Consider the following 18883-nt stretch of genomic DNA (forward strand, 5'->3'; position numbering starts at 1 on the left):
CCCAGTGCCCACTGCTCGCTCGCTGGCATATAAGCATCTCATTACACAGTGTGACATCCTTGTGTGCCCACTGCATCCTTCAGTGACCTAGTTGTATATCCAGTGCCCACTGCTGTGCCCACTGCATCCTTCAGTGACCTTGTACTGTGCCCACTGCATCCTTCAGTGACCTACTTGTATATCCAGTGCCCACTGCTGTGCCCACTGCATCCTTCAGTGACCTTGTACTGTGCCTACTGCATCCTTCAGTGACCTACTTGTATATCCAGTGCCCACTGCTGTGCCCACTGCATCCTTCAGTGACCTTGTACTGTGCCCACTGCATCCTTCAGTGACCTACTTGTATATCCATTGCCCACTGCTGTGCCCACTGCATCCTTCAGTGACCTTGTACTGTGCCCACTGCATCCTTCAGTGACCTACTTGTATATCCAGTGCCCACTGCTGTGCCCACTGCATTCTTCAGTGACCTTGTACTGTGCCCACTGCATCCTTCAGTGACCTTGTACTGTGCCTGGTGCATCCTTCAGTGACCTTGTACTGTGCCCACTGCATCCAGTGATTCATTAGTAGCAACATGTCTGGCAGGGTTTCGCGGGGTGAGAGGAAAGGGAGTTCAATTGCCTCAGCTACTTCTGGGACTGCTCCATGTCCAGGGAGAGGACGCCCAGCTGTACGTGGTCGTGATGCAGCAGAAAGGGGGGCAGCAAAGCCTGGGCCGAGTCAGCGGACGCCATTGTCCAAATATTTTAAAGTTTCTGGTCCCCGTGTGGTGGTTGAGCAAATGGAACCTGACGTACTCATGGACATCATGACTTCCTCCCAGACCTCTACTGTGAGCACCACTCCAAGCAGCAGCAGCAGCAGCAGCCAACGTCCCACGCTTGTTGTGACATCCACCCCAGAACCTACTGGTCAGCAGCCCTCCCAGGATGACAGCGTTCTGTCCCTCAGTCTGGCATCTGGGAACCTGCTGATGCAAGAAGCTCAGGACTTACTGGGGACCGATGTGGCAGAGATTGAGATCGGGCCACAATCACAAGCGTTGTTGAGTTCTGGTGATGAAGAAGAGGGGTCTGTGTCTGGGGATGTTGGGACAGAAGAGGAGGCGGGGGAGTCAGAAGAAGAGCTGGATTATGATGATGCTGCTGATGATGACGACGTTGTGGACCCTAACTATGTGCAGCCTGCTGAGTCCGGGGAAGAATGGTCAGAGCAGGATGACGAGTCACCTCGGCCTAGGCAAGGATATCGCCATATGTCAGGCAGGGGCAGGGGCATCGGCAGCAGTGGGCGTGGAGGAAGTAGACAGGACACTGCTTCAGCCGGCACCACCACCATGCAACCCCCGGCAACTACTACCACACATTGTTCCGCTGCACCCTCTGCTAGTGGGGGCCGCAGTAAATTAAAGTCACCAGTGTGGGATTGCTTTGACGAATGTACTGATGACAAAAGGTATGCGGTGTGCAGGTTATGCAGCAAAAGATTGAGCCTAGTGTTGGGCGAACAGTGTTCGCCACTGTTCGGGGTTCTGCAGAACATCACCCTGTTCGGGTGATGTTCGAGTTCGGCCGAACACCTGGTGGTGTTCGGCCGAACTGTTCGCGTTCGTCCGAACGGCTCAATTCCTGGCCGAACCTGGCCGAACAGGGCCCCTGTTCGGCCGAATACGGCCCCCCTATGGGGTCGCAGGCATAAGGGGGGAGCATGCCCCGATCGCGGGGGGGGGGGGGGGGTCGGAAATTCCCCCCACCCCCTCCGCTAGCGCTCCCCCCTCTGCCCGCTTCCCCATACAAAAGTTTAAGCAAAGTACCTGTAATAGTGGATGGCCTGGCAGTGGCACTGTGGAGTGAGGAGGAGGAGTCCGGAGAGTGACGCGTTGAGGGAGGCCGGGCAGCGAGCGTGAGGTCAGAGAAAGGGCGGAAGTACCACAAGGGTACTACCGCTGAACCGCCCGCTGCCCGGCCTCCCTCAACGCGTCACTCTCCGGACTCCTCCTCCTCACTCCACAGTGCCACTGCCAGGCCATCCACTATTACAGGTACTTTGCTTAAACTTTTGTATGGGGAAGCGGGCAGAGGGGGGAGCGCTAGCGGAGGGGGTGGGGGGAATTTCCGACCCCCTTCGCGATCGGGGCATGCTCCCCCCTTATGCCTGCGACCCCATAGGGCCCCCAAAAGCACGATGTTCGGGAAGTTCGGGGTTCGGCCCGAACATGCCGAACATCTCGGCCATGTTCGGCGAACTTTCCCGAACCCGAACATCCAGGTGTTCGCCCATCACTAATTGAGCCGTGGGAAAAGTCTGAGCAAGATGGGTACCTCATCCCTCCAGGGCCACCTGAGAAGCCGCCACTGCCGCGAGTATGCGGAGTTTAAGAGGAAGCAGGCACTGCTGGCAGGGGTTCCTGAGAGCAGAAGCCCACCAGCGCAGCAGCATCATCCCTCCCTCAGGGTCGTGAATCCCCCACAGCAGCAGCAGTAGTAGCACGCAAGCGCTCTTCCACTGAGGCTACTCACGACACAGACATTGAGGCTGGCAGCCAGTGGTCGTCTCTCTCCTCTGTCTCCCCTGCATCCCAGCGTCGTCAGACCCTGCTGAGCGACACCTTTCAGGGTCTGACCAAGCCTCTGCCTCCAAGCCACAGGCGGATCCGCAAACTAAATGGCTTGCTGGCCCGGGCCTTGGCATCACAGCTGCTTCCCTACTCCCTGGTGCAGGAGGGGAGCGCCATACGGACGCTGCTCCAATTTGGCATCCCAGAGTGGCAAGTCACCAGTCGCCACTATTTCAGCAGGAGCGCGATCCCAGCACTCCACAAGTTTGCGGTGGAAAACGTGGCCCGTTCCCTGGACTACTCTGTGGGCAAGCGGGTCCACGTGACCATGGACTCGTGGAGTAGCAGATTTGGGACAGGTCGCTACCTGTCCTTTACGGCCCACTGGGTGACACTGATGGAAGGGAGGGAGGACAAGAGCGCATCAGCCCAGCTAGTGGTGCCACCACGTGGGATCAGGGGGGATGCAGAAGGGTCCTGTCACGACACTCCCTCTGCACCCGGAAAGCAAGCCCGCCTCGGCAGCAGCAGCGCCAAGCCTCGGCACTGCCAAGCCCTTTTAAAATTGGTGACCCTGGGGAAGGAGAGGCTTACGGCCACCAACATCCTGACCGCCCTCAGGAAGCAGGAGTGGGGGTGGCTGACCCCCAGAGGCCTGGAAGTGGGGTATGTGGCAGCCGATAACGGGGCCAACATGGTGGCAGCAGTGCAGCAGGGAAACCTCCAGCACATCCCCTGCTTGGCCCACGTGCTCAATCTTGTGGTGCAGCGCTTCTTGCGCACCTACCAGGGGATGAGCGAGCTGCTGCAGGATGCCCGGGCGGTGGTACGCTTTTTCCGCCTGTCAGCCACTGCCTCTGCACTCTTGTCCACCTTACAGCAGCAGTATGGAAGGCCACAACACCGGCTGATCATCGGCATGCCAGTTCGCTGGAATTCGACTCTGGCCATGTTGGAGCGGCTGTGTCAGCACAGGCTGGCTCTTAGGGCCTACATGCTAGAGCTAGACCCAAGTGTCCCCAGCAACCAGCAAGTCCCCATGATTACTGCCACTCAGTGGACACTGATGCAGCAAGTATGCCTGGTGCTGAGTCCCTTCCTGGAGGCAACCAAGATGGTCAGTGAGGAGCGGGCCTCTGTGTGCCAGTGGGTGCCCTTGGTTTGTCTACTGGAGCAGGCAATGGACAATTTAATTGAGCGTGGGGATGAAGCCCTGAGGCAGTTGGAAGAACAGGAGCAGATGGCAGCACAGTCCAGCTCAGAGGAGGGCTCACAGCAGGTAGTGGAAGAGTTGGAGGTCCCTAACCTGAATGAGGAGGAGGAGGAGGAGCAGAGTGCAGCAGGCGTTGTACGTGGATGGCGGTTTGAGGAGGACAACGACATGGCACAGGAAGAGGACAGGCATGCGTTATGGGACAATGGCGAGGACGAGGAAGATCTTGCTGGCAGGGCCCACTTGTTTCCCATGGCTGTGCACATGTTGCGCTGCCTTCGCAGGGACCCCCGGGTGATCCAGATGCGTTCAAGGGAGGACATCTAGATTACCTTGATGCTTGATCCCCGTCTGAAGGGGAAGCTGGGAGACTTAATGACGCCATCCACCACCGAGCAACGCACAAGGGAGTTGAAGGAGGCCCTTGTGCGCAGACTACTGGAAGCATTCCCCCAGCCTTCCACCCCCACTGTAACTGCTCTGCCAAGCCAGCAAGAGGTGCCTGCCATTGCCACTAGCAGCACAACAACAACCACCAGCAGCAGCAGCAGCAAGTGGCGCCCCGGAGACCTGAAGAGCCTAAGCAAGAGCCTGTATGCAGTGCAGCAGCCCAGAACAGAGGTGCCCGCCACAGCATCCACCACCAACCAGCACAAGCAACGACTGACCACCATGGTGTCTGACTATATGGGGTCATCCAGCGGGCTCAATGACACCGACAGCCCCGTGGACCCCTTGGAGTACTGGGTCAAGAGACTGGACATCTGGAGCGAGCTTTCCCAGTACGCCCTGGAACTCCTATCCTGCCCTCCTTCCAGTGTCCTCTCAGAGAGATGCTTTAGTGCGGCCGGTGGCGTGGTCACAGAGAAGCGCTCTCGGCTCTCCCACGCCTCTGTGGACAAACTCACCTTCCTGAAAATCAACCAGGCTTGGGTGGAATGTGAGTTCCTGGCCCCTATTGTTGGACACAGGGGGACATGAAGTGGCTGCTGCATGTGCTGTTGTTAACTATGCCTGCCTTTATAAAGACAGTTACTACCTGCCTAGTGCCTACCTTGGTTAATTTTTTGGTGTTATGGTACTACTACCAGTAAGTTGCCATGGTCCTCCTTCTGAGCTGCTGAACTGACCGCCCGCTTTGTCCTCCTGACTCAGTCGCTACTACACTCTGCGTTCACACTGCCCGGGTCACTGGGTGCATTTAATTTTTTGGCCAGCACTATGACGCTGTGCTACTACTACTACCACCAGTATGTTGGAATGGTCCTTCTGTGCTGCTGCTGCTGCTGCTGAACTGAACGCTCGCTTTGTCCTCCTCCTCCTCCTGACTCAGTCGCTACCACGGTACCACCAATGCACTCTGTCTGCGTTATCACTGCCCGGGTCACCGGGTGCATTTAATTTTTTGGCCAGCACTATGACGCTGTGCTGCTACTACTACCACCAGTATGTTGCCATGGTCCTTCTGTGCTGCTGCTGCTGCTGAACTGAACGCCCGCTTTGTCCTCCTCCTCCTCCTGACTCAGTCGCTACCACGGTACCTCCAATGCACTCTGTCTGCGTTATCACTGCCCGGGTCACCGGGTGCATTTAATTTTTTGGCCAGCACTATGACACTGTGCTACTACTACTACCACCAGTATGTTGCCATGGTCCTTCTGTGCTGCTGAACTGACCGCCCGCATTGTCCTCCTCCTCCTGACTCAATCGCTTCCACCAATGTACTCTGTCTGCGTTCACACTGCCCGGGTCACCGGGTGCATTTAATTTTTTGGCCAGCACTATGACGCTGTGCTGCTACTACTACCACCAGTATGTTGCCATGGTCCTTCTGTGCTGCTGAATTGACCGCCCGCATTGTCCTCCTCCTCCTGACTCAGTCGCTTCCACCAATGTACTCTGTCTGCGTTCACACTGCCCGGGTCACCGGGTGCATTTAATTTTTTGGCCAGCACTATGACGCTGTGCTGCTACTACTACTACCAGTATGTTGCCGTGGTCCTTCTGTGCTGCTGAACTGACCGCCCGCATAGTCCTTCTCCTGACTCAGTCGCTACCACCACTGCACTCTGCGTTCACACTGCCCGTGTCCACTGACAACTCTGCTGCGATGTCATTGCTAATTGCTGCAAAAAAAAAAAAAATTTACAAAAACCTCTCTGGGGCCTTTTTGGCGTTAGCCACTCATCCTCCTCCAGCGGTACCTTCGCCGCCAAGTGCCATTGGAACTCGCCTTCACCTCTTTGATTGCTTAACGCGTATATCCCTTTTTAAAACCACGTATTACCAATTAATAGCCCCATTTACAGTGGTGATTTGTCTTTAAAAGCCATTAAAAAAAAAAAATGTTTTGGAATTTTTTATGTTGAAGTTATGTTGCCCCTTATCACCTCCATAATCCATGCAATTTGGGGGATTGTAGCATGTATGGGGGCTTTGTTATTAACGTTAAAAGAAATTCCGCCTCCGGGCGGGAATCCACCCGTGATTACGCCATTCACGGCAGAAAATCCGCGTGGTTGCGTGGACGCGGACGAAAATCCGCATGCGGCGGGGCCGAATGCGGATTTTTTTTTGCAACCACGCGGATTGCCGAATTCGTGGATGAGGCACATCCGAGCATCACTGTGTGTGTGTATGTGCCGCGATCACTCGAAAACAGCTTCACCGATTTGAACTAAACTTGGTATGCAGATCCCTTACTACCTGGTATGATATGTTCTGGGGGTCTCGCGTCCCCCCTGCACACGTGGGCGGAGCTACAAACAGCAAATCAGATTTCACCCATTCAAGTCAATGGAAAAAATGGAAAAGGCTGCCATTCTCGCAGTGTTCAAGCCAGAGTCCCCACACTTGGCACAGTGGGTCACTTGGTGACCGAGGTTACAAATACAGGAAAAGTGGGCGGAGCATAAAACAGCCAATCAAATTTCAGCCATTCATTTTAAATGGGAAAATATAAACTGCAGCCATTCTTAGACTGTTAATCACAGAGTTCTCAAACTTGCCACAGTTGGTCACTGGGTGAATGCGATTAAGATTCAAGAAAGTGGGTGGAGCCTACAACAGCCAATCAAAATTCACCTATTGATTTTCAAGGGGAATATTTAAATTGCTGCCATTCTTACACTTTTAATGACAGAGGCTTCAAACTTGCTACAGTCGGTCATTGGGTGACTGAGGTTCAAATTCATTAAAGGGGCGGGGCCACATACAGCCAATCAGATTTCCTTGCTGGATAAACTGCTTCCATTCACACATTTTTGATGCCAGGAACCTGAAAGCTCACAAACTTGGTCATTGAGTGACTGTGTGTCCAGGTTACAAAAAGTGGTCGGAGCCAAAAAAAAACATTTACTGGGAAAATATAAACCGCAGCCATTCTTACACCGTTAATGGCAGGGTTCTCAAACTTTGCACAGTTGGTCCCTGGGTGAATGAGATTACGATTTTGGAAGGTGGGTGGAGCCTACAACAGCCAATAAAAATTCACCTTTTGATTTTCAAAGGGAATATTTAAGCTGCTACCATTCTCTTATACTGTTAATAGCAGATGCCTCAAACCTGGTACAGTTGGTCACTGGGTGACTGGGGTTCAAATTCAGAAAGGGGGCGGAGCCACAAACAGCCAGATTTGTTTATTTTTCAATGGGAATATACAAAGTATTGATACCAAGGACCCCAAAGCTGATAAACTTGATAATTGAGTGACTGTATGTCAAAGTTAGAAAAAGTGGGCGGTGCCAACAACTAATTTTTTTACATGGCAGGGTTCCCAAATTTGATACAATTGGCCACTGGGTGACTGGGATGAATATTCAGAAATGTGGGTGAAGCCTACAACAGCCAATCAAAATGTACCTATTGATTTTCAAGGGGAATATTCACATTGCTACCATTCTTACACTGTTAATGGCAGAGGCCTCAAACCTGATACAGTCAGTCATTGGGTGACTGGGGTCCAAATTCACTAAAGGGGTGGAGCCACAAACAGCCAATCAGATTTGTTAGATGGATTTCAGCCATTTTGTTATTGGCAGGGTTCTTAAACTTGACACAGTTGGCCACTGGGTGACTGGGACTAATATTCAGGAAAGTGGGTGGAGCCTACAGCAGCCAATCAAAATGCACCTTTTGATTTTCAAGGGGAATATTTACATTTCTGCCATTCATACACTCTTAATGGTAGAGGCCTCAAATCTTGGAGACTGGGGTTTAAATTCTGAAAAGGGAGCGGGCCAAAAACAGCCAATCAGATTTGTTTAATTTCAATGGTAAAATGCAACTTATTGATGCCAAGGAACCAAAGCTCATAAAATTGGTCATTGAGTGGCTGTATGTCAAGATTACAAATAGTGGGCGGAGCCAAAAACAACTAACTTTTTTCATGGGAAAATGTAAACAGCAGCTTTTCTTACACTGTTATTGGCAGGGTTCTCAAACTTTGCACAGTTGGTCACTGGGTGACTAGGATTAATATTTGGAAAAGTAGGTGGGGCCTACAAGAGCCAATCAAAATTCACCTATTGATTTTCAAGGGGAATATTGAAACTGCAGTCATTCTTACACTGTTAATGGCAGTGGCCTCAAACCTGGTACAGTCGGTTGTTAAGTGTTTGGGGTTCAAATTCAGTAAAGGGGTGGAGCCACAAACAGACAGATTTCTTTGCTGGATAAACTGCTTCCATTCACACAATTTTGATGCCAGGAACCCAAAAGCTCACAACCTTGGTCATTGACTGACTGTGTGTCAAGGTTACAAAAAGTGGGTGGAGTTAAAAACAGATTTTTCTGGGAAATTGTAAACTGCAGCCTTTCTTCACTGTTAATGGCAGGGTTCTCAAACTTTGCACAGCTGGTTACTGGGTGACTGGGATTAATATTCAGAAAAGTGGGTGGAGCCTAACAATGCCAATCAGAAATTACATGTCGCTTTTCAAGGAGAATATTAAAATTGCTGCAATTCTTGCACTGTTAATGGCACAAGCCTCTAACCTGGTACAGTTGGCAATTGGGTCACTGGGGTTCAAATTCAGAAAAGGAGACAGAGCCACAAACAGTAGATCAGATTTCTTTCATTTCATGGGAAAATACAAATTACTGATGCCAAGGACCCGAAAGCTCACAAACTTGGTCACTGATTGACTGTGTGTCCATGTTACAAACAGTGGGCGGAGCCAAAACCAAATTTCACTGGGAAAATGTAAACTGCAGCCATTTTTACACTGTTTATGGCAGGGTTCCCAAACTTTGCCCAGATTAATATTCAGGGAAGTGGGTGGAGCCTATAATAGCCAATCAAAAGTCACCTGTTGATTTTCAAGTGGAATATTTAAATTGCTGCCATTTTTACACTGTTAATAGCAGAGGCCTCAAACCTGCTACAGTTGGTCATTGGGTGACTGGGGTTCAAATGCTGGAGAGGGGGTGAAGCCACAAACAGCCAATTAGATTTTTTTTAATTTCTATGAGAATATACAAATTATTGATGCCAAGGACCCCAAAGCTCCCAAACTTGGTCATTTAGTGTTTGTGCGTTAGGGTTAGAAAGTGAGCGGAGCCAACACCAGTCAAATACATTCCCGAGCAACGCTGGGTCATCAGTGGGTGGAGATAAATACAAATTTCACTGGGAAAATGTAAACTGCAGCCATTCCTACAGTGTTAATGGCAGGGTTCTCAAACTTTGCACAGTTGGTCACTGGGTGACTAGGATTAATATTCAGAAAAGTGGGTGGAGCCTACAAAAGTGAATCAAACTTCACCTATTGCTTTTCAAGGGGAATATTTAATTGTTGCCATTCTTGCACTGTTAACCACCCTGGCGTTCTATTAAGATCGCCAGGGTGGCTGCGGGGGGGGGGGGGGGGGGGGGGTTTAAATAAAAAAAAACTATTTCATGCAACTATTTCATTCAGTTGGCTGCATGAAAGCCCACCAGAGGGCGCTCCGGAGGCGTTCTTCTGATCGCCTCCGGCGGCCAAAAGTAACACGGAAGGCCGCAATGAGCAGCCTTCCGTGTTTTGTTTACTTCGTCGCCATGGCGACGAGCGGAGTGACGTCATGGACGTCAGCCGACGTCCTGACGTCAGCCGCCTCCGATCCAGCCCTTAGCGCTGGCCGGAACTATTTGTTCCGGCTGCGCAGGGCTCAGGCGGCTGGGGGGACCCACTTTCGCCGCTGCTCGCGGCGGATCGCCGCAGAGCGGCGGCGATCAGGCAGCACACGCGGCTGGCAAAGTGCCGGCTGCGTGTGCTGCACTTTATTTCATTAAAATCGGCCCAGCAGGGCTGGGCGGCACCCTCTGGCGGTAATGGACGAGCTGAGCTTGTCCATACCGCTAAGGTGGTTAATGACACAAGCCTCAAACCTGGTACAGTTGGTTATTGGGTGACTGGGGTTTAAATTCAGAAAAGGGGGTGGAGCCACAAACAGCCAATCAGATTTTTTCATGTCAATGCAAATTATTGATACCAAAGACCGCAAAGCTCACAAACTTGGTCAGTGAGTAATTGTGTGTTAGGGTTAGAAAAAGTATGCGGAGCCAACACCAGCCAAATACATACACGGGCAACGCCGGGCAATCAGCTAGTAATTTATAAAGCAATATATGAAAAAAAAGCAATTTTATTAATTACGTTATTATAAATGCGCTATTACGAATACGTTTCTTCTTAACAGTGTTATACATTTGCATGAATGAGAATATTCTCAAAAAGGAATGGGCATGAGGATCTTATTTTCGCACTGATGATGATTATCTGTGCATGCATGCGGAAAACTTTTTCTTCCTCATGTGATGAAGCTAGTGGGCATAAGAAAACATGTTGTTTTCAAGAAGGATCTTATTTTGACAAAAACTCCATTACATTTTTGCAAAAAATTTCAAGTCAGGGGAAAATGCAACTCTCAGGCCTCATTTACACCTAAAAATGAAAATGCGTTTTTGTGCGCTTTTTTGTTCCCCCCTCACGGCACTCCCCTGCACGCTGCGTTTTTGGTAAAAGTGCTTTTCTAAGCGCTTTTCCAGAGCGACTTCTTCATTCACTCCCTGAACGCAAGTCAGGAAGTGAACTCTTTGACCCGGAAAAAAATAAATACAATTTATACAATACATTTATTTTAAAAAACGTGAACTCAATCGCCACATAAAGCAATTTCGTGAGCATTTAGCGCTCTTCCTTCCTATACCTTCCATTATAGCAAAAACGCCCCCAAAATGGTCCAGGCACCGCTTTGCTGAACGCACAGCGCATGAACCGCACTGATATGAACCTTCTCATAGAGATTTATTGCACAAGCATTTTATGGGTGATTTTAAAAATCGCCTACATTTGAAAAAGGCCAAAAAACGCCCCTAGTCAGAGCCGGATTAAGGCTAAATGGGGCCCTAAGCAAAGTAAATGATTTGCCGCCCCCCCCCCCCCCCCCCGCCCATCATGTCATAATAGAATGAAAAGGTGCAGCTGTTGTGTGCACAGCAACATGCCACACACACCAGGGCAGCTGCGCTACTGGTTGCTATGGGCAACAGCCCACTTTCCTCTGCGGGTGCACTATGCACAGAATAGCAGCGGCAACTTGGATCTGTCTCCTCTAGAGTGCTGCCACTCTGTTACTACTACTATTACTACTTCCTGTCTGATCTGAGAATCAGGAAGTTCAGAGCTAGTAGCGGCCCTGTAGAGGAGACAGATGGGTTTCGGATGATGGGACCTCTATTGCTTGGATCACAATACTGTATGCGAGTGGGCATTTGCCATCTGCTGCTATCATTCTTGCCCGTTGCAGCTGTGGTTCTCTGTGGGAAGGGAGGGAGGAGCGGGCAGTGGCAGGGCGCACAGTAGCAGGAGGGGGACCTAGGAGGAGAGCCCGGCTCTGAAGATAATCAGCAGCGGGCGGTGTCTTTTGATAGGATTGCAAAGACTGGATTATGTGCTGATGGGGCCCCTTTGACTCTGAATGGGGGCCCCAAGCGACTGCTTATGTTGCCTGGTTGGTAATCCGGCCCTGCCCCTAGTGTGAACAAGACCTCAATGCAAAAATGACGTTGGCAAAAATTCAAGCTCATTCTTAGCTACAACTGGATCTGCAAAAGATCGATAGGCAACCAAAAAGGTAAAATCAATAGAAAACTACCTCCAGAGACCAAATAACACAAAATATAGACATACAAAATCATTCAAAAAATCTTCTCTTGAATGAGTCGAAGTCACCGGTGAAATACATAACAAAGATTGTGTGTCTACATTTTTCCTCTTTATGACTACAGATCCTTATTGAAGGTAAGCCCATTTTTTTAAGTGTAATTATACTTCTAAAACTAAAATGTCAGTAACTACTCACAGTTACATAAAAGAACATTTGAAAGCATTTCCAAACATTCCCCTCTCTGTAAAACCATTCATTTTCACTGCAGAGAGCAGTAGAAGCTTGTTTATCTCTTGTTTATCAGCAAGTGTAAACATTGCCGGTTGAAGCTCTATGCCTGTTTCTTCACTCTGCCCCCTCCCCCTGCTGAAGTGATTAGGCTATTGCCAGGGCGATGTGCCTGTTCAGCGGAAGGAGGGAGCAGAATCAAGACACAGGCAGAGAGTGTCTCCTGGCCGGCAATTATTACATTTGCAGATTAGCCAGAGATAAGCAAGCCTGTGTAGCTCTCTACAGTAAATGTTTTTACACACAGGGAATGCTTTAAAATGTTCTTGTATGTACCTATGTGTAGTTACTGAAATGTTAGTTTTGGGAGTGTAATCCCAATTTAACCTTTTAGTTATTTTATTTTTCAATTTTCTTCCATGGGACCTTCCTCTGCTATATGTTGCCTGAACTGTGCCATGAATCAGCATGATGCAATGGAAAACAGGGGGATGGGGTGGGGGAGGGGCCAAAAAGTATGACAGGGGGTCAAGCGCCTGGGTACAAAATTAGGCCTAGTGCACACCGAACGGTTTTGGACGCGTTTTTTAGAACCACTTGCGGATGTGGAAACGCTTGGGTAATGTATTTTAATGGGCTGGTACACGCCAGAGCGGTAGGCGTTTTGCAAAAACGCATACTCCCGGGCTGCAGCATTTTTTGGATTTCTGAGGTGTTTCTGCCTCCAATGTTAAGTATAGGAAAAACGCAAAACGCTTGATAAAACGCCAGATCAGAGCAGTTTTCCAGGCCTTTTTGTTACAGTAGCTGTTCAGTAACAGCTTTACTGTAACAATATCTAATCTGCAACACAAAAAAAAGCTACACAAAACCACAAAACGCTAGCAAAACGCTTCATAATAAGAAGAAAAAAACGCATCAAAATCCGCTAGTGTTTTGCGGATCTGCTAGCGGTTTTTGGTTTGCACTAGGCCTTAGACAGTGTAGTAGTTGATGCAATGTTAGGGACCCCACCCTTGTACACGGACGACCACTGATATTTCTCCGGATACGTCCCGACATGCTGAGGGATTCTATCCTCAGACTTTTTACACTCTACAAATACGCCCGACCTTTCATCATCTGACCCCATATGGAGCTAATCCTGGAGCTCTTTACGCCCATTATATTTGATCGTCAGCCCCTAATCCTGCCCCGAGGTGGCAAATATATCCCCGCAGACAGGAAGCGCCGGGAAATTACATATAACTATTTTTGTTCACAAGAGCAAATGATGTGATGATAAGATTGCTGCTATGAATGACCAAACTTCCATCCCTAGCTCATGGTCACACGTTCCTGAGATTCCCGGGGGATACGGCAAGTAGGAGGAATAATAAATATAAACACCCCGGTTGTGTCAAGCATGTGACAGGACATTCATTTAGGCTACTTTCACACCAAGACGTTGCGTTTTAGGGGACATTATGGTCGCATAACGTGCCCCTAACGCAACGCCTGGTGCTCTTTGATGTGGAGGTCAGAGTGAGCCGCGTTGTGCAGCTCACTCTGGCGTCCGTGATGCCGTGATGCGTACTCTTGGACGCATGCGGCATCACGTGGTCCCGCCAGCCAATCGCTGCACAGAGCGGCCGTTCCAGGAAGTAAACACTGCACATCACAAAGTGCAGTGAATATTAATTAGCCATGTGCCTGCCTGGGCGCTCTCCCCTCCTCCCCAACATTACTGAGCATGTGCAAACAGTCAAACGCGGCTTAGCCGCGTCTAGAGTACTGCATGCAGTACGTTGTCTTGACGTCTTGCGTTACACTGTAACGCAACGTGGGAACTTTGAACAGCCCATTGATTTTTCATTACTGTGCGGTGGGCTGCGTTTTACAGGCTGCTCTAACGTGCGCCTGTAACGTCCCACTGTGAAAGCAGCCTTAAAGAGGACCTGCAGTGAAAATAAAACAGAGGATCCACACTGCTTCTCCATACAGGTCACCCAGTGGGAAGTAGGACATTTGGGCACCTGCAGCTAATGGACAATTTGGGCGCCACCTAATGCAAATATCAGCTATTCGCCGCCAAAACGTAGAAATTTGGATGCCCGATAAATATAGTTTAAACCAACATTTTTCGTTTTTGAAAATTATAATTTTAAAATGTATTGTTTCAAAATTACCTTTTTGAAATTTGGAGATTTATTGGTTTTGAAATTTAGTGTTTTTTGTACTTTCGTTATTTGTGGCGGGGGTAGGGTGGGGACAATCAAAGTTAGGTTTCAGTAAGGGGGGGGATTAAAGTTATGAGTCAGGAGGGGGCTTTCAAGGTTAGGCGTCAGAAAGGAGTGTTTTAAGTTTAGGCGTTGGAGGGGGGAGGGATCTGTGTGAGAGTAGGGTTAGGTTTAGCTGTAGTAGAATATCGGTAACATTGACCAATGTTTTACTATCGTTATTATAACCACTGTAAATATTTTTTCGTTTTCATTGGCAAAGGTATTTATTGTTTCCACTAAGGCCTTGTTGATGCCAGCGTTTTGCGATTTTGTGCGTGGTTTTTTTTTTAGCGCCTTCCGCCGCTTAACTGAGCTTTAGGAATTTTTTGTAAATCGCTTTTCTAAGCGCTTTTGCAGAGCGATTCGTCAGGAAGTGAACTCTTTGACCCAGAAAAGAATAAAAATAATGGGGTTGATTCACTAAACCGTACTATGACAAATAGCACACCTTATCAGAGATCGCACACCTTATCAGAGATAGCACGCCTTATCAGAGATAGCACGTCTTATCAAAGTTAACATGCCTTGTCAGAGTAGCATAGCGAGCGCTACAAACCCGCAGGGGCTTAGGGCAGGATGAGTGCCGTTGCCAATTAGTAGGCATAAGTTCGTAGCGGTCGCTCTGCTACTCTGATAAGGTGTGTAAACTTTGATAAGGCGTGTTATCTCTAATAAGGCATGCTATCTCTGATAAGGCGTGCTATCTCTGATAAGGCGTGCTATCTCTGATAAGGTGTGCTATCTCTGATAAGGCATGCTATCTCTGATAAGGCGTGCTATCTCTGATAAGGTGTGCTATTTGTCATAGCATGGTTCAGTGAATCAACCCCAATGTATTTATTCTAAAAAGCGCTGGGGAAATCGCTATACAAAGTGTTTTTTCAAGCGCTTTGTGATTTCCCTATACCTTCCATTGAGGCAAATCGCCCCAAAAATGGTACAGGCATCGCTTTGGTGAACGGATCGGAATCGAACCGCACAAGGGGCCTGATTCACTAAACCGTGATAACTCATATCACGGACGTTTTTGCGCGCAAATTCGCAATAATGCACAAACACGAAAACGTGCGTGAAAACGGCCGTGATATGAGTTAGCACGGTTTATTGAATCTAACCCAAGATGTGAATACTCTCATAGGGAAACATTGCATAAGCGCTTTTAGGGCGATTTTGAAAATCGCTGGCGCTTTAAAAGAAAAACAAAAGCACCCTTAGTGTGAACATGGATTAATACTGGCGTCTCCTCGCAGCCATTTTTTTTGCGCCTCTATGCCGTGCACGCAGCCAGTGACCACACCCTCCTATCCCTAGATATCCTGAATAATGTATGTGTCGTGTGGACTGTAAGGAGAAGCATCCGAGGAGTATTGTTAGCATTCCGGGGTCCCGCACCTGCTGTATGGAATCCTTCCCGTGTCCGCTCAGTCTGGCCTGTGTATACTTTATTTTTCCAGACATTATAGAGCCCTGCGATCAGTGCGCCGTGGCTGTCAGCGCCATTAGACTGTCAGTCTCCGCAGGCATAATTATGCTGGGGAAGAATGCTGTGTGCTGCAGACACTGTCTACCATGTGTTATACAAGCTCAGTCCCATCATAGGGTGTGTGCCCCGCCCATATCTGAGCTACAGCTGCAGCCAATCACAGCTGAGGACAACCTAACTCCTCCAAACTGAAAGCATGATTCTAAAGGTGGCCACACACGATACAATAAAATGATCCGATTTTATGGCAATTCGATAAATATGATTTGATCTCCCAGAAAAAAATGGAAAGCTTTTTTTTTTTAATTCGACTAAAAAATCTGATTAGATTTCCCATTTTTTTTCGATTTTTATCGATCTGGAATGCTGGAAATTTTTCTTCAGTGTTTTTAAAGATTGTATGGTGTGTGTTAGATTCTCAATTTATTAATATACACACCCTAGCAATTTTCTCAATTTATTAATATACACACCCTAGCAATTTTCTCAGAGTTTCCAATCATTTTTATCTCAACTGGGGAAAAATGTAACATATGTGTGTGGTGGTACATTGGTCATATTTTTGAAATGTTACAATCAGCCAGAAAAATTGATTGCAATTCTTGAATTGAACAGATATTTTTTTAAAAATTGTATGGTGTGTGGCCACCATTAGTGAGGACGGTACCCGTAAAGAGCACCTAGGAGGGAAGGCACTTTCATAAAGAACCCAATGTATTGCGCATGCGCGGCCCAGTAGTACTGCACAGGTGCAGAATGCTCCCAGCAATGATGCGGGCGGCGCATGCGCAGTACGTCAGAGTGTGGAGGACTTTATGTGGCCAATTTCAGAAGACCCAGGAAGTAGAAGAGGCCGGTGAGGGAGGCAGGGCCGGGCCGAGGCTGGAAAGGCTCCAGCCTCAGGGCGCAGTGTAGGAGGGGGCGCACAACTCACTCAGCTATCATTTCCTATTGTGTTTAAAGCAGAAAGAAATAAGAAAAGGGGATACATGACAGTGACTGCAAGCCAGATAACCAGAGTGACGGCTGGGGTGGGAGGGATGGAGGGGCGCACTTTGCTGTCTCAGCCTTGGGTGCTGAAGGACCTTGTCCCAGCTCTGGAGGAAGGGATAAGCCTGGAGGGGGCTGGAGGAAGCACCAGGAATGTATACATTTGTACCTACTCTTTGTCTCAGGTTTCCTTTAAAAATATTTAATTGATGAGGTTTGAAAGTATCTCCCAGGGGAAAACCCAGAAATGTTTTTTCGATTGGCTTTGGAACACTGAGTATACAAACTTTACGCAGAGATGCACCTGACAGGCAGCACTAAAGATGTAAGCTTACTTGTTTAAGGCCCCGTTCACACTTGTGTTTTTGCAAAAAACGGAACGGATGTCCGGATCCGTTCCGTGCGCATCCGGTTTTTCATCAGTAGGTGATCAGGTTGATATCCGGATCCGTTTTTTACAGACTATAAATTCTTGGGGTCTGGGAGGTCTGCAGAAGCCCTGGAGTCATAGGCCTCAATTCACTTAGCTTCTCTCCTGTCTTTAATAACGTTTCTCTAGTTATCACCATGGTGACGAGGCATGCAGTACTCAGGAAACATTTTACCTCAGGCAAACCTAAAGTTAACTCTTCTGTCTTTAAGTTAACTCTTCAATCCTTAAAATAACTCCAGAGTTAAAGACAGGCTGTTAATTAGCTGCATGTGAAAATAACTACAGAGGAGGTAAATTAACTACAGAGGAGGTAACTTAACCACCCTGGCGTTCTATTAAGATCGCCAGGGCAGCTGCATGAGGGTTTTTTTTAAATAAAAAAAAAAATATTGCATGCAGCCAACTGAAAGTTGGCTGCATGAAAGCCCACTAGATGGCGCTCCGGAGGCGTTCTTCTGATCGCCTCCGGCGCCCAGAATAAACAAGGAAGGCCGCAATGAGCGGCCTTCCTTGTTTTGCTTAGATCGTCGCCATAGCGACGAGCGGAGTGACGTCATGGACGTCAGCCGACGTCCTGACGTCTGCCGCCTCCGATCCAGCCCTTAGCGCTGGCCGGAACTATTTGTTCCGGCTGCGCAGGGCTCAGGCGGCTGGGGGGACCCTCTTTCGCCGCTGCTCGCGGCGGATCGCCGCAGAGCGGCGGCGATCGGGCAGCACACGCGGCTGGCAAAGTGCCGGCTGCGTGTGCTGCTCTTTATTTCATGTAAATCGGCCCAGCAGGGCCTGAGCGGCACCCTCTGGCGGTAATGGACGAGCTGAGCTCGTCCATACCGCTAAGGTGGTTAAGGAATGAAGAGATAAGATAACTCTCTCACTGTGTGGAGGTAAGTTTCCTCTTGCCTTATTATCTCCAGCATGATCTTAGTGAATTGAGGCCATTGTTGGAAACAGCCTGACGTGTGGGGACCATCCTTGGATATAGAGACTGCAGTTTGGACCATGGATCCAGTGTTTTTGTACTCATTTTACCTGGGAATTGTCTCCTTTTTGATTTTTACCTATACTATGTGGGAAGATTAGGTGTGCTCCTCGCAGGAGATGGTGGGTGTCCCACAAGGCAGATAGCTGCTGCACCTGTAGAATCAGGTCCTCAGGTGTGTAGAGCCTCACCTCTTCGTCCGACATGCTGCCAAATATCTCCAGCCACAAGTCAAACTGCTGCTCCACTCCTCAAACGCTGGGCCCATGAAAATGCATAGGAAGTGGGTAGAACGTCCAGATTTTTTATAGCCAGCGTGTTGCCTCCTTTCCGTTTCTCATTGGTTTAGTGGTTCAGCTGTGCGAATGGTGCAGTCAGGATCCGGTCCGGGTGCGGTGGCCGGATCCGACGTACGTGAAAAATAGAGCAAGTTGGAAAAGTGTCTGGAGTCCTTATCCGGTCCGGATCCGGTCCGCGTGGAACGGACGAGTATGTACGCATCCATAGACTATCATTGGATTGCCAAACGTCCGTTCCGTTTGTACAGTATACGTTCCGGATCCGGTCCGGAAAATCCTGACTGCT

The 18883-nt window shown here is 48.9% G+C and overlaps 1 protein-coding gene across 1 annotated transcript in view; it reads right to left on the reverse strand.

The window, feature by feature from the left end:
- COL22A1 (collagen type XXII alpha 1 chain) overlaps nt 1-17314 on the reverse strand; it is a 483118-nt gene extending 465804 nt beyond the window's left edge. Inside the window, exon 1 of the mRNA XM_068238069.1 lies at nt 17222-17314. The gene's annotated coding sequence lies outside the window, so the exon portion shown is untranslated. The remainder of the gene's footprint in view (nt 1-17221) is intronic.
- Nucleotides 17315-18883: the final 1569 nt, after the last annotated feature.

Source organism: Hyperolius riggenbachi, chromosome 5 (genome assembly GCF_040937935.1).
Source record: "Hyperolius riggenbachi isolate aHypRig1 chromosome 5, aHypRig1.pri, whole genome shotgun sequence".
In the NCBI taxonomy this organism is placed as follows: domain Eukaryota; kingdom Metazoa; phylum Chordata; class Amphibia; order Anura; family Hyperoliidae; genus Hyperolius; species Hyperolius riggenbachi.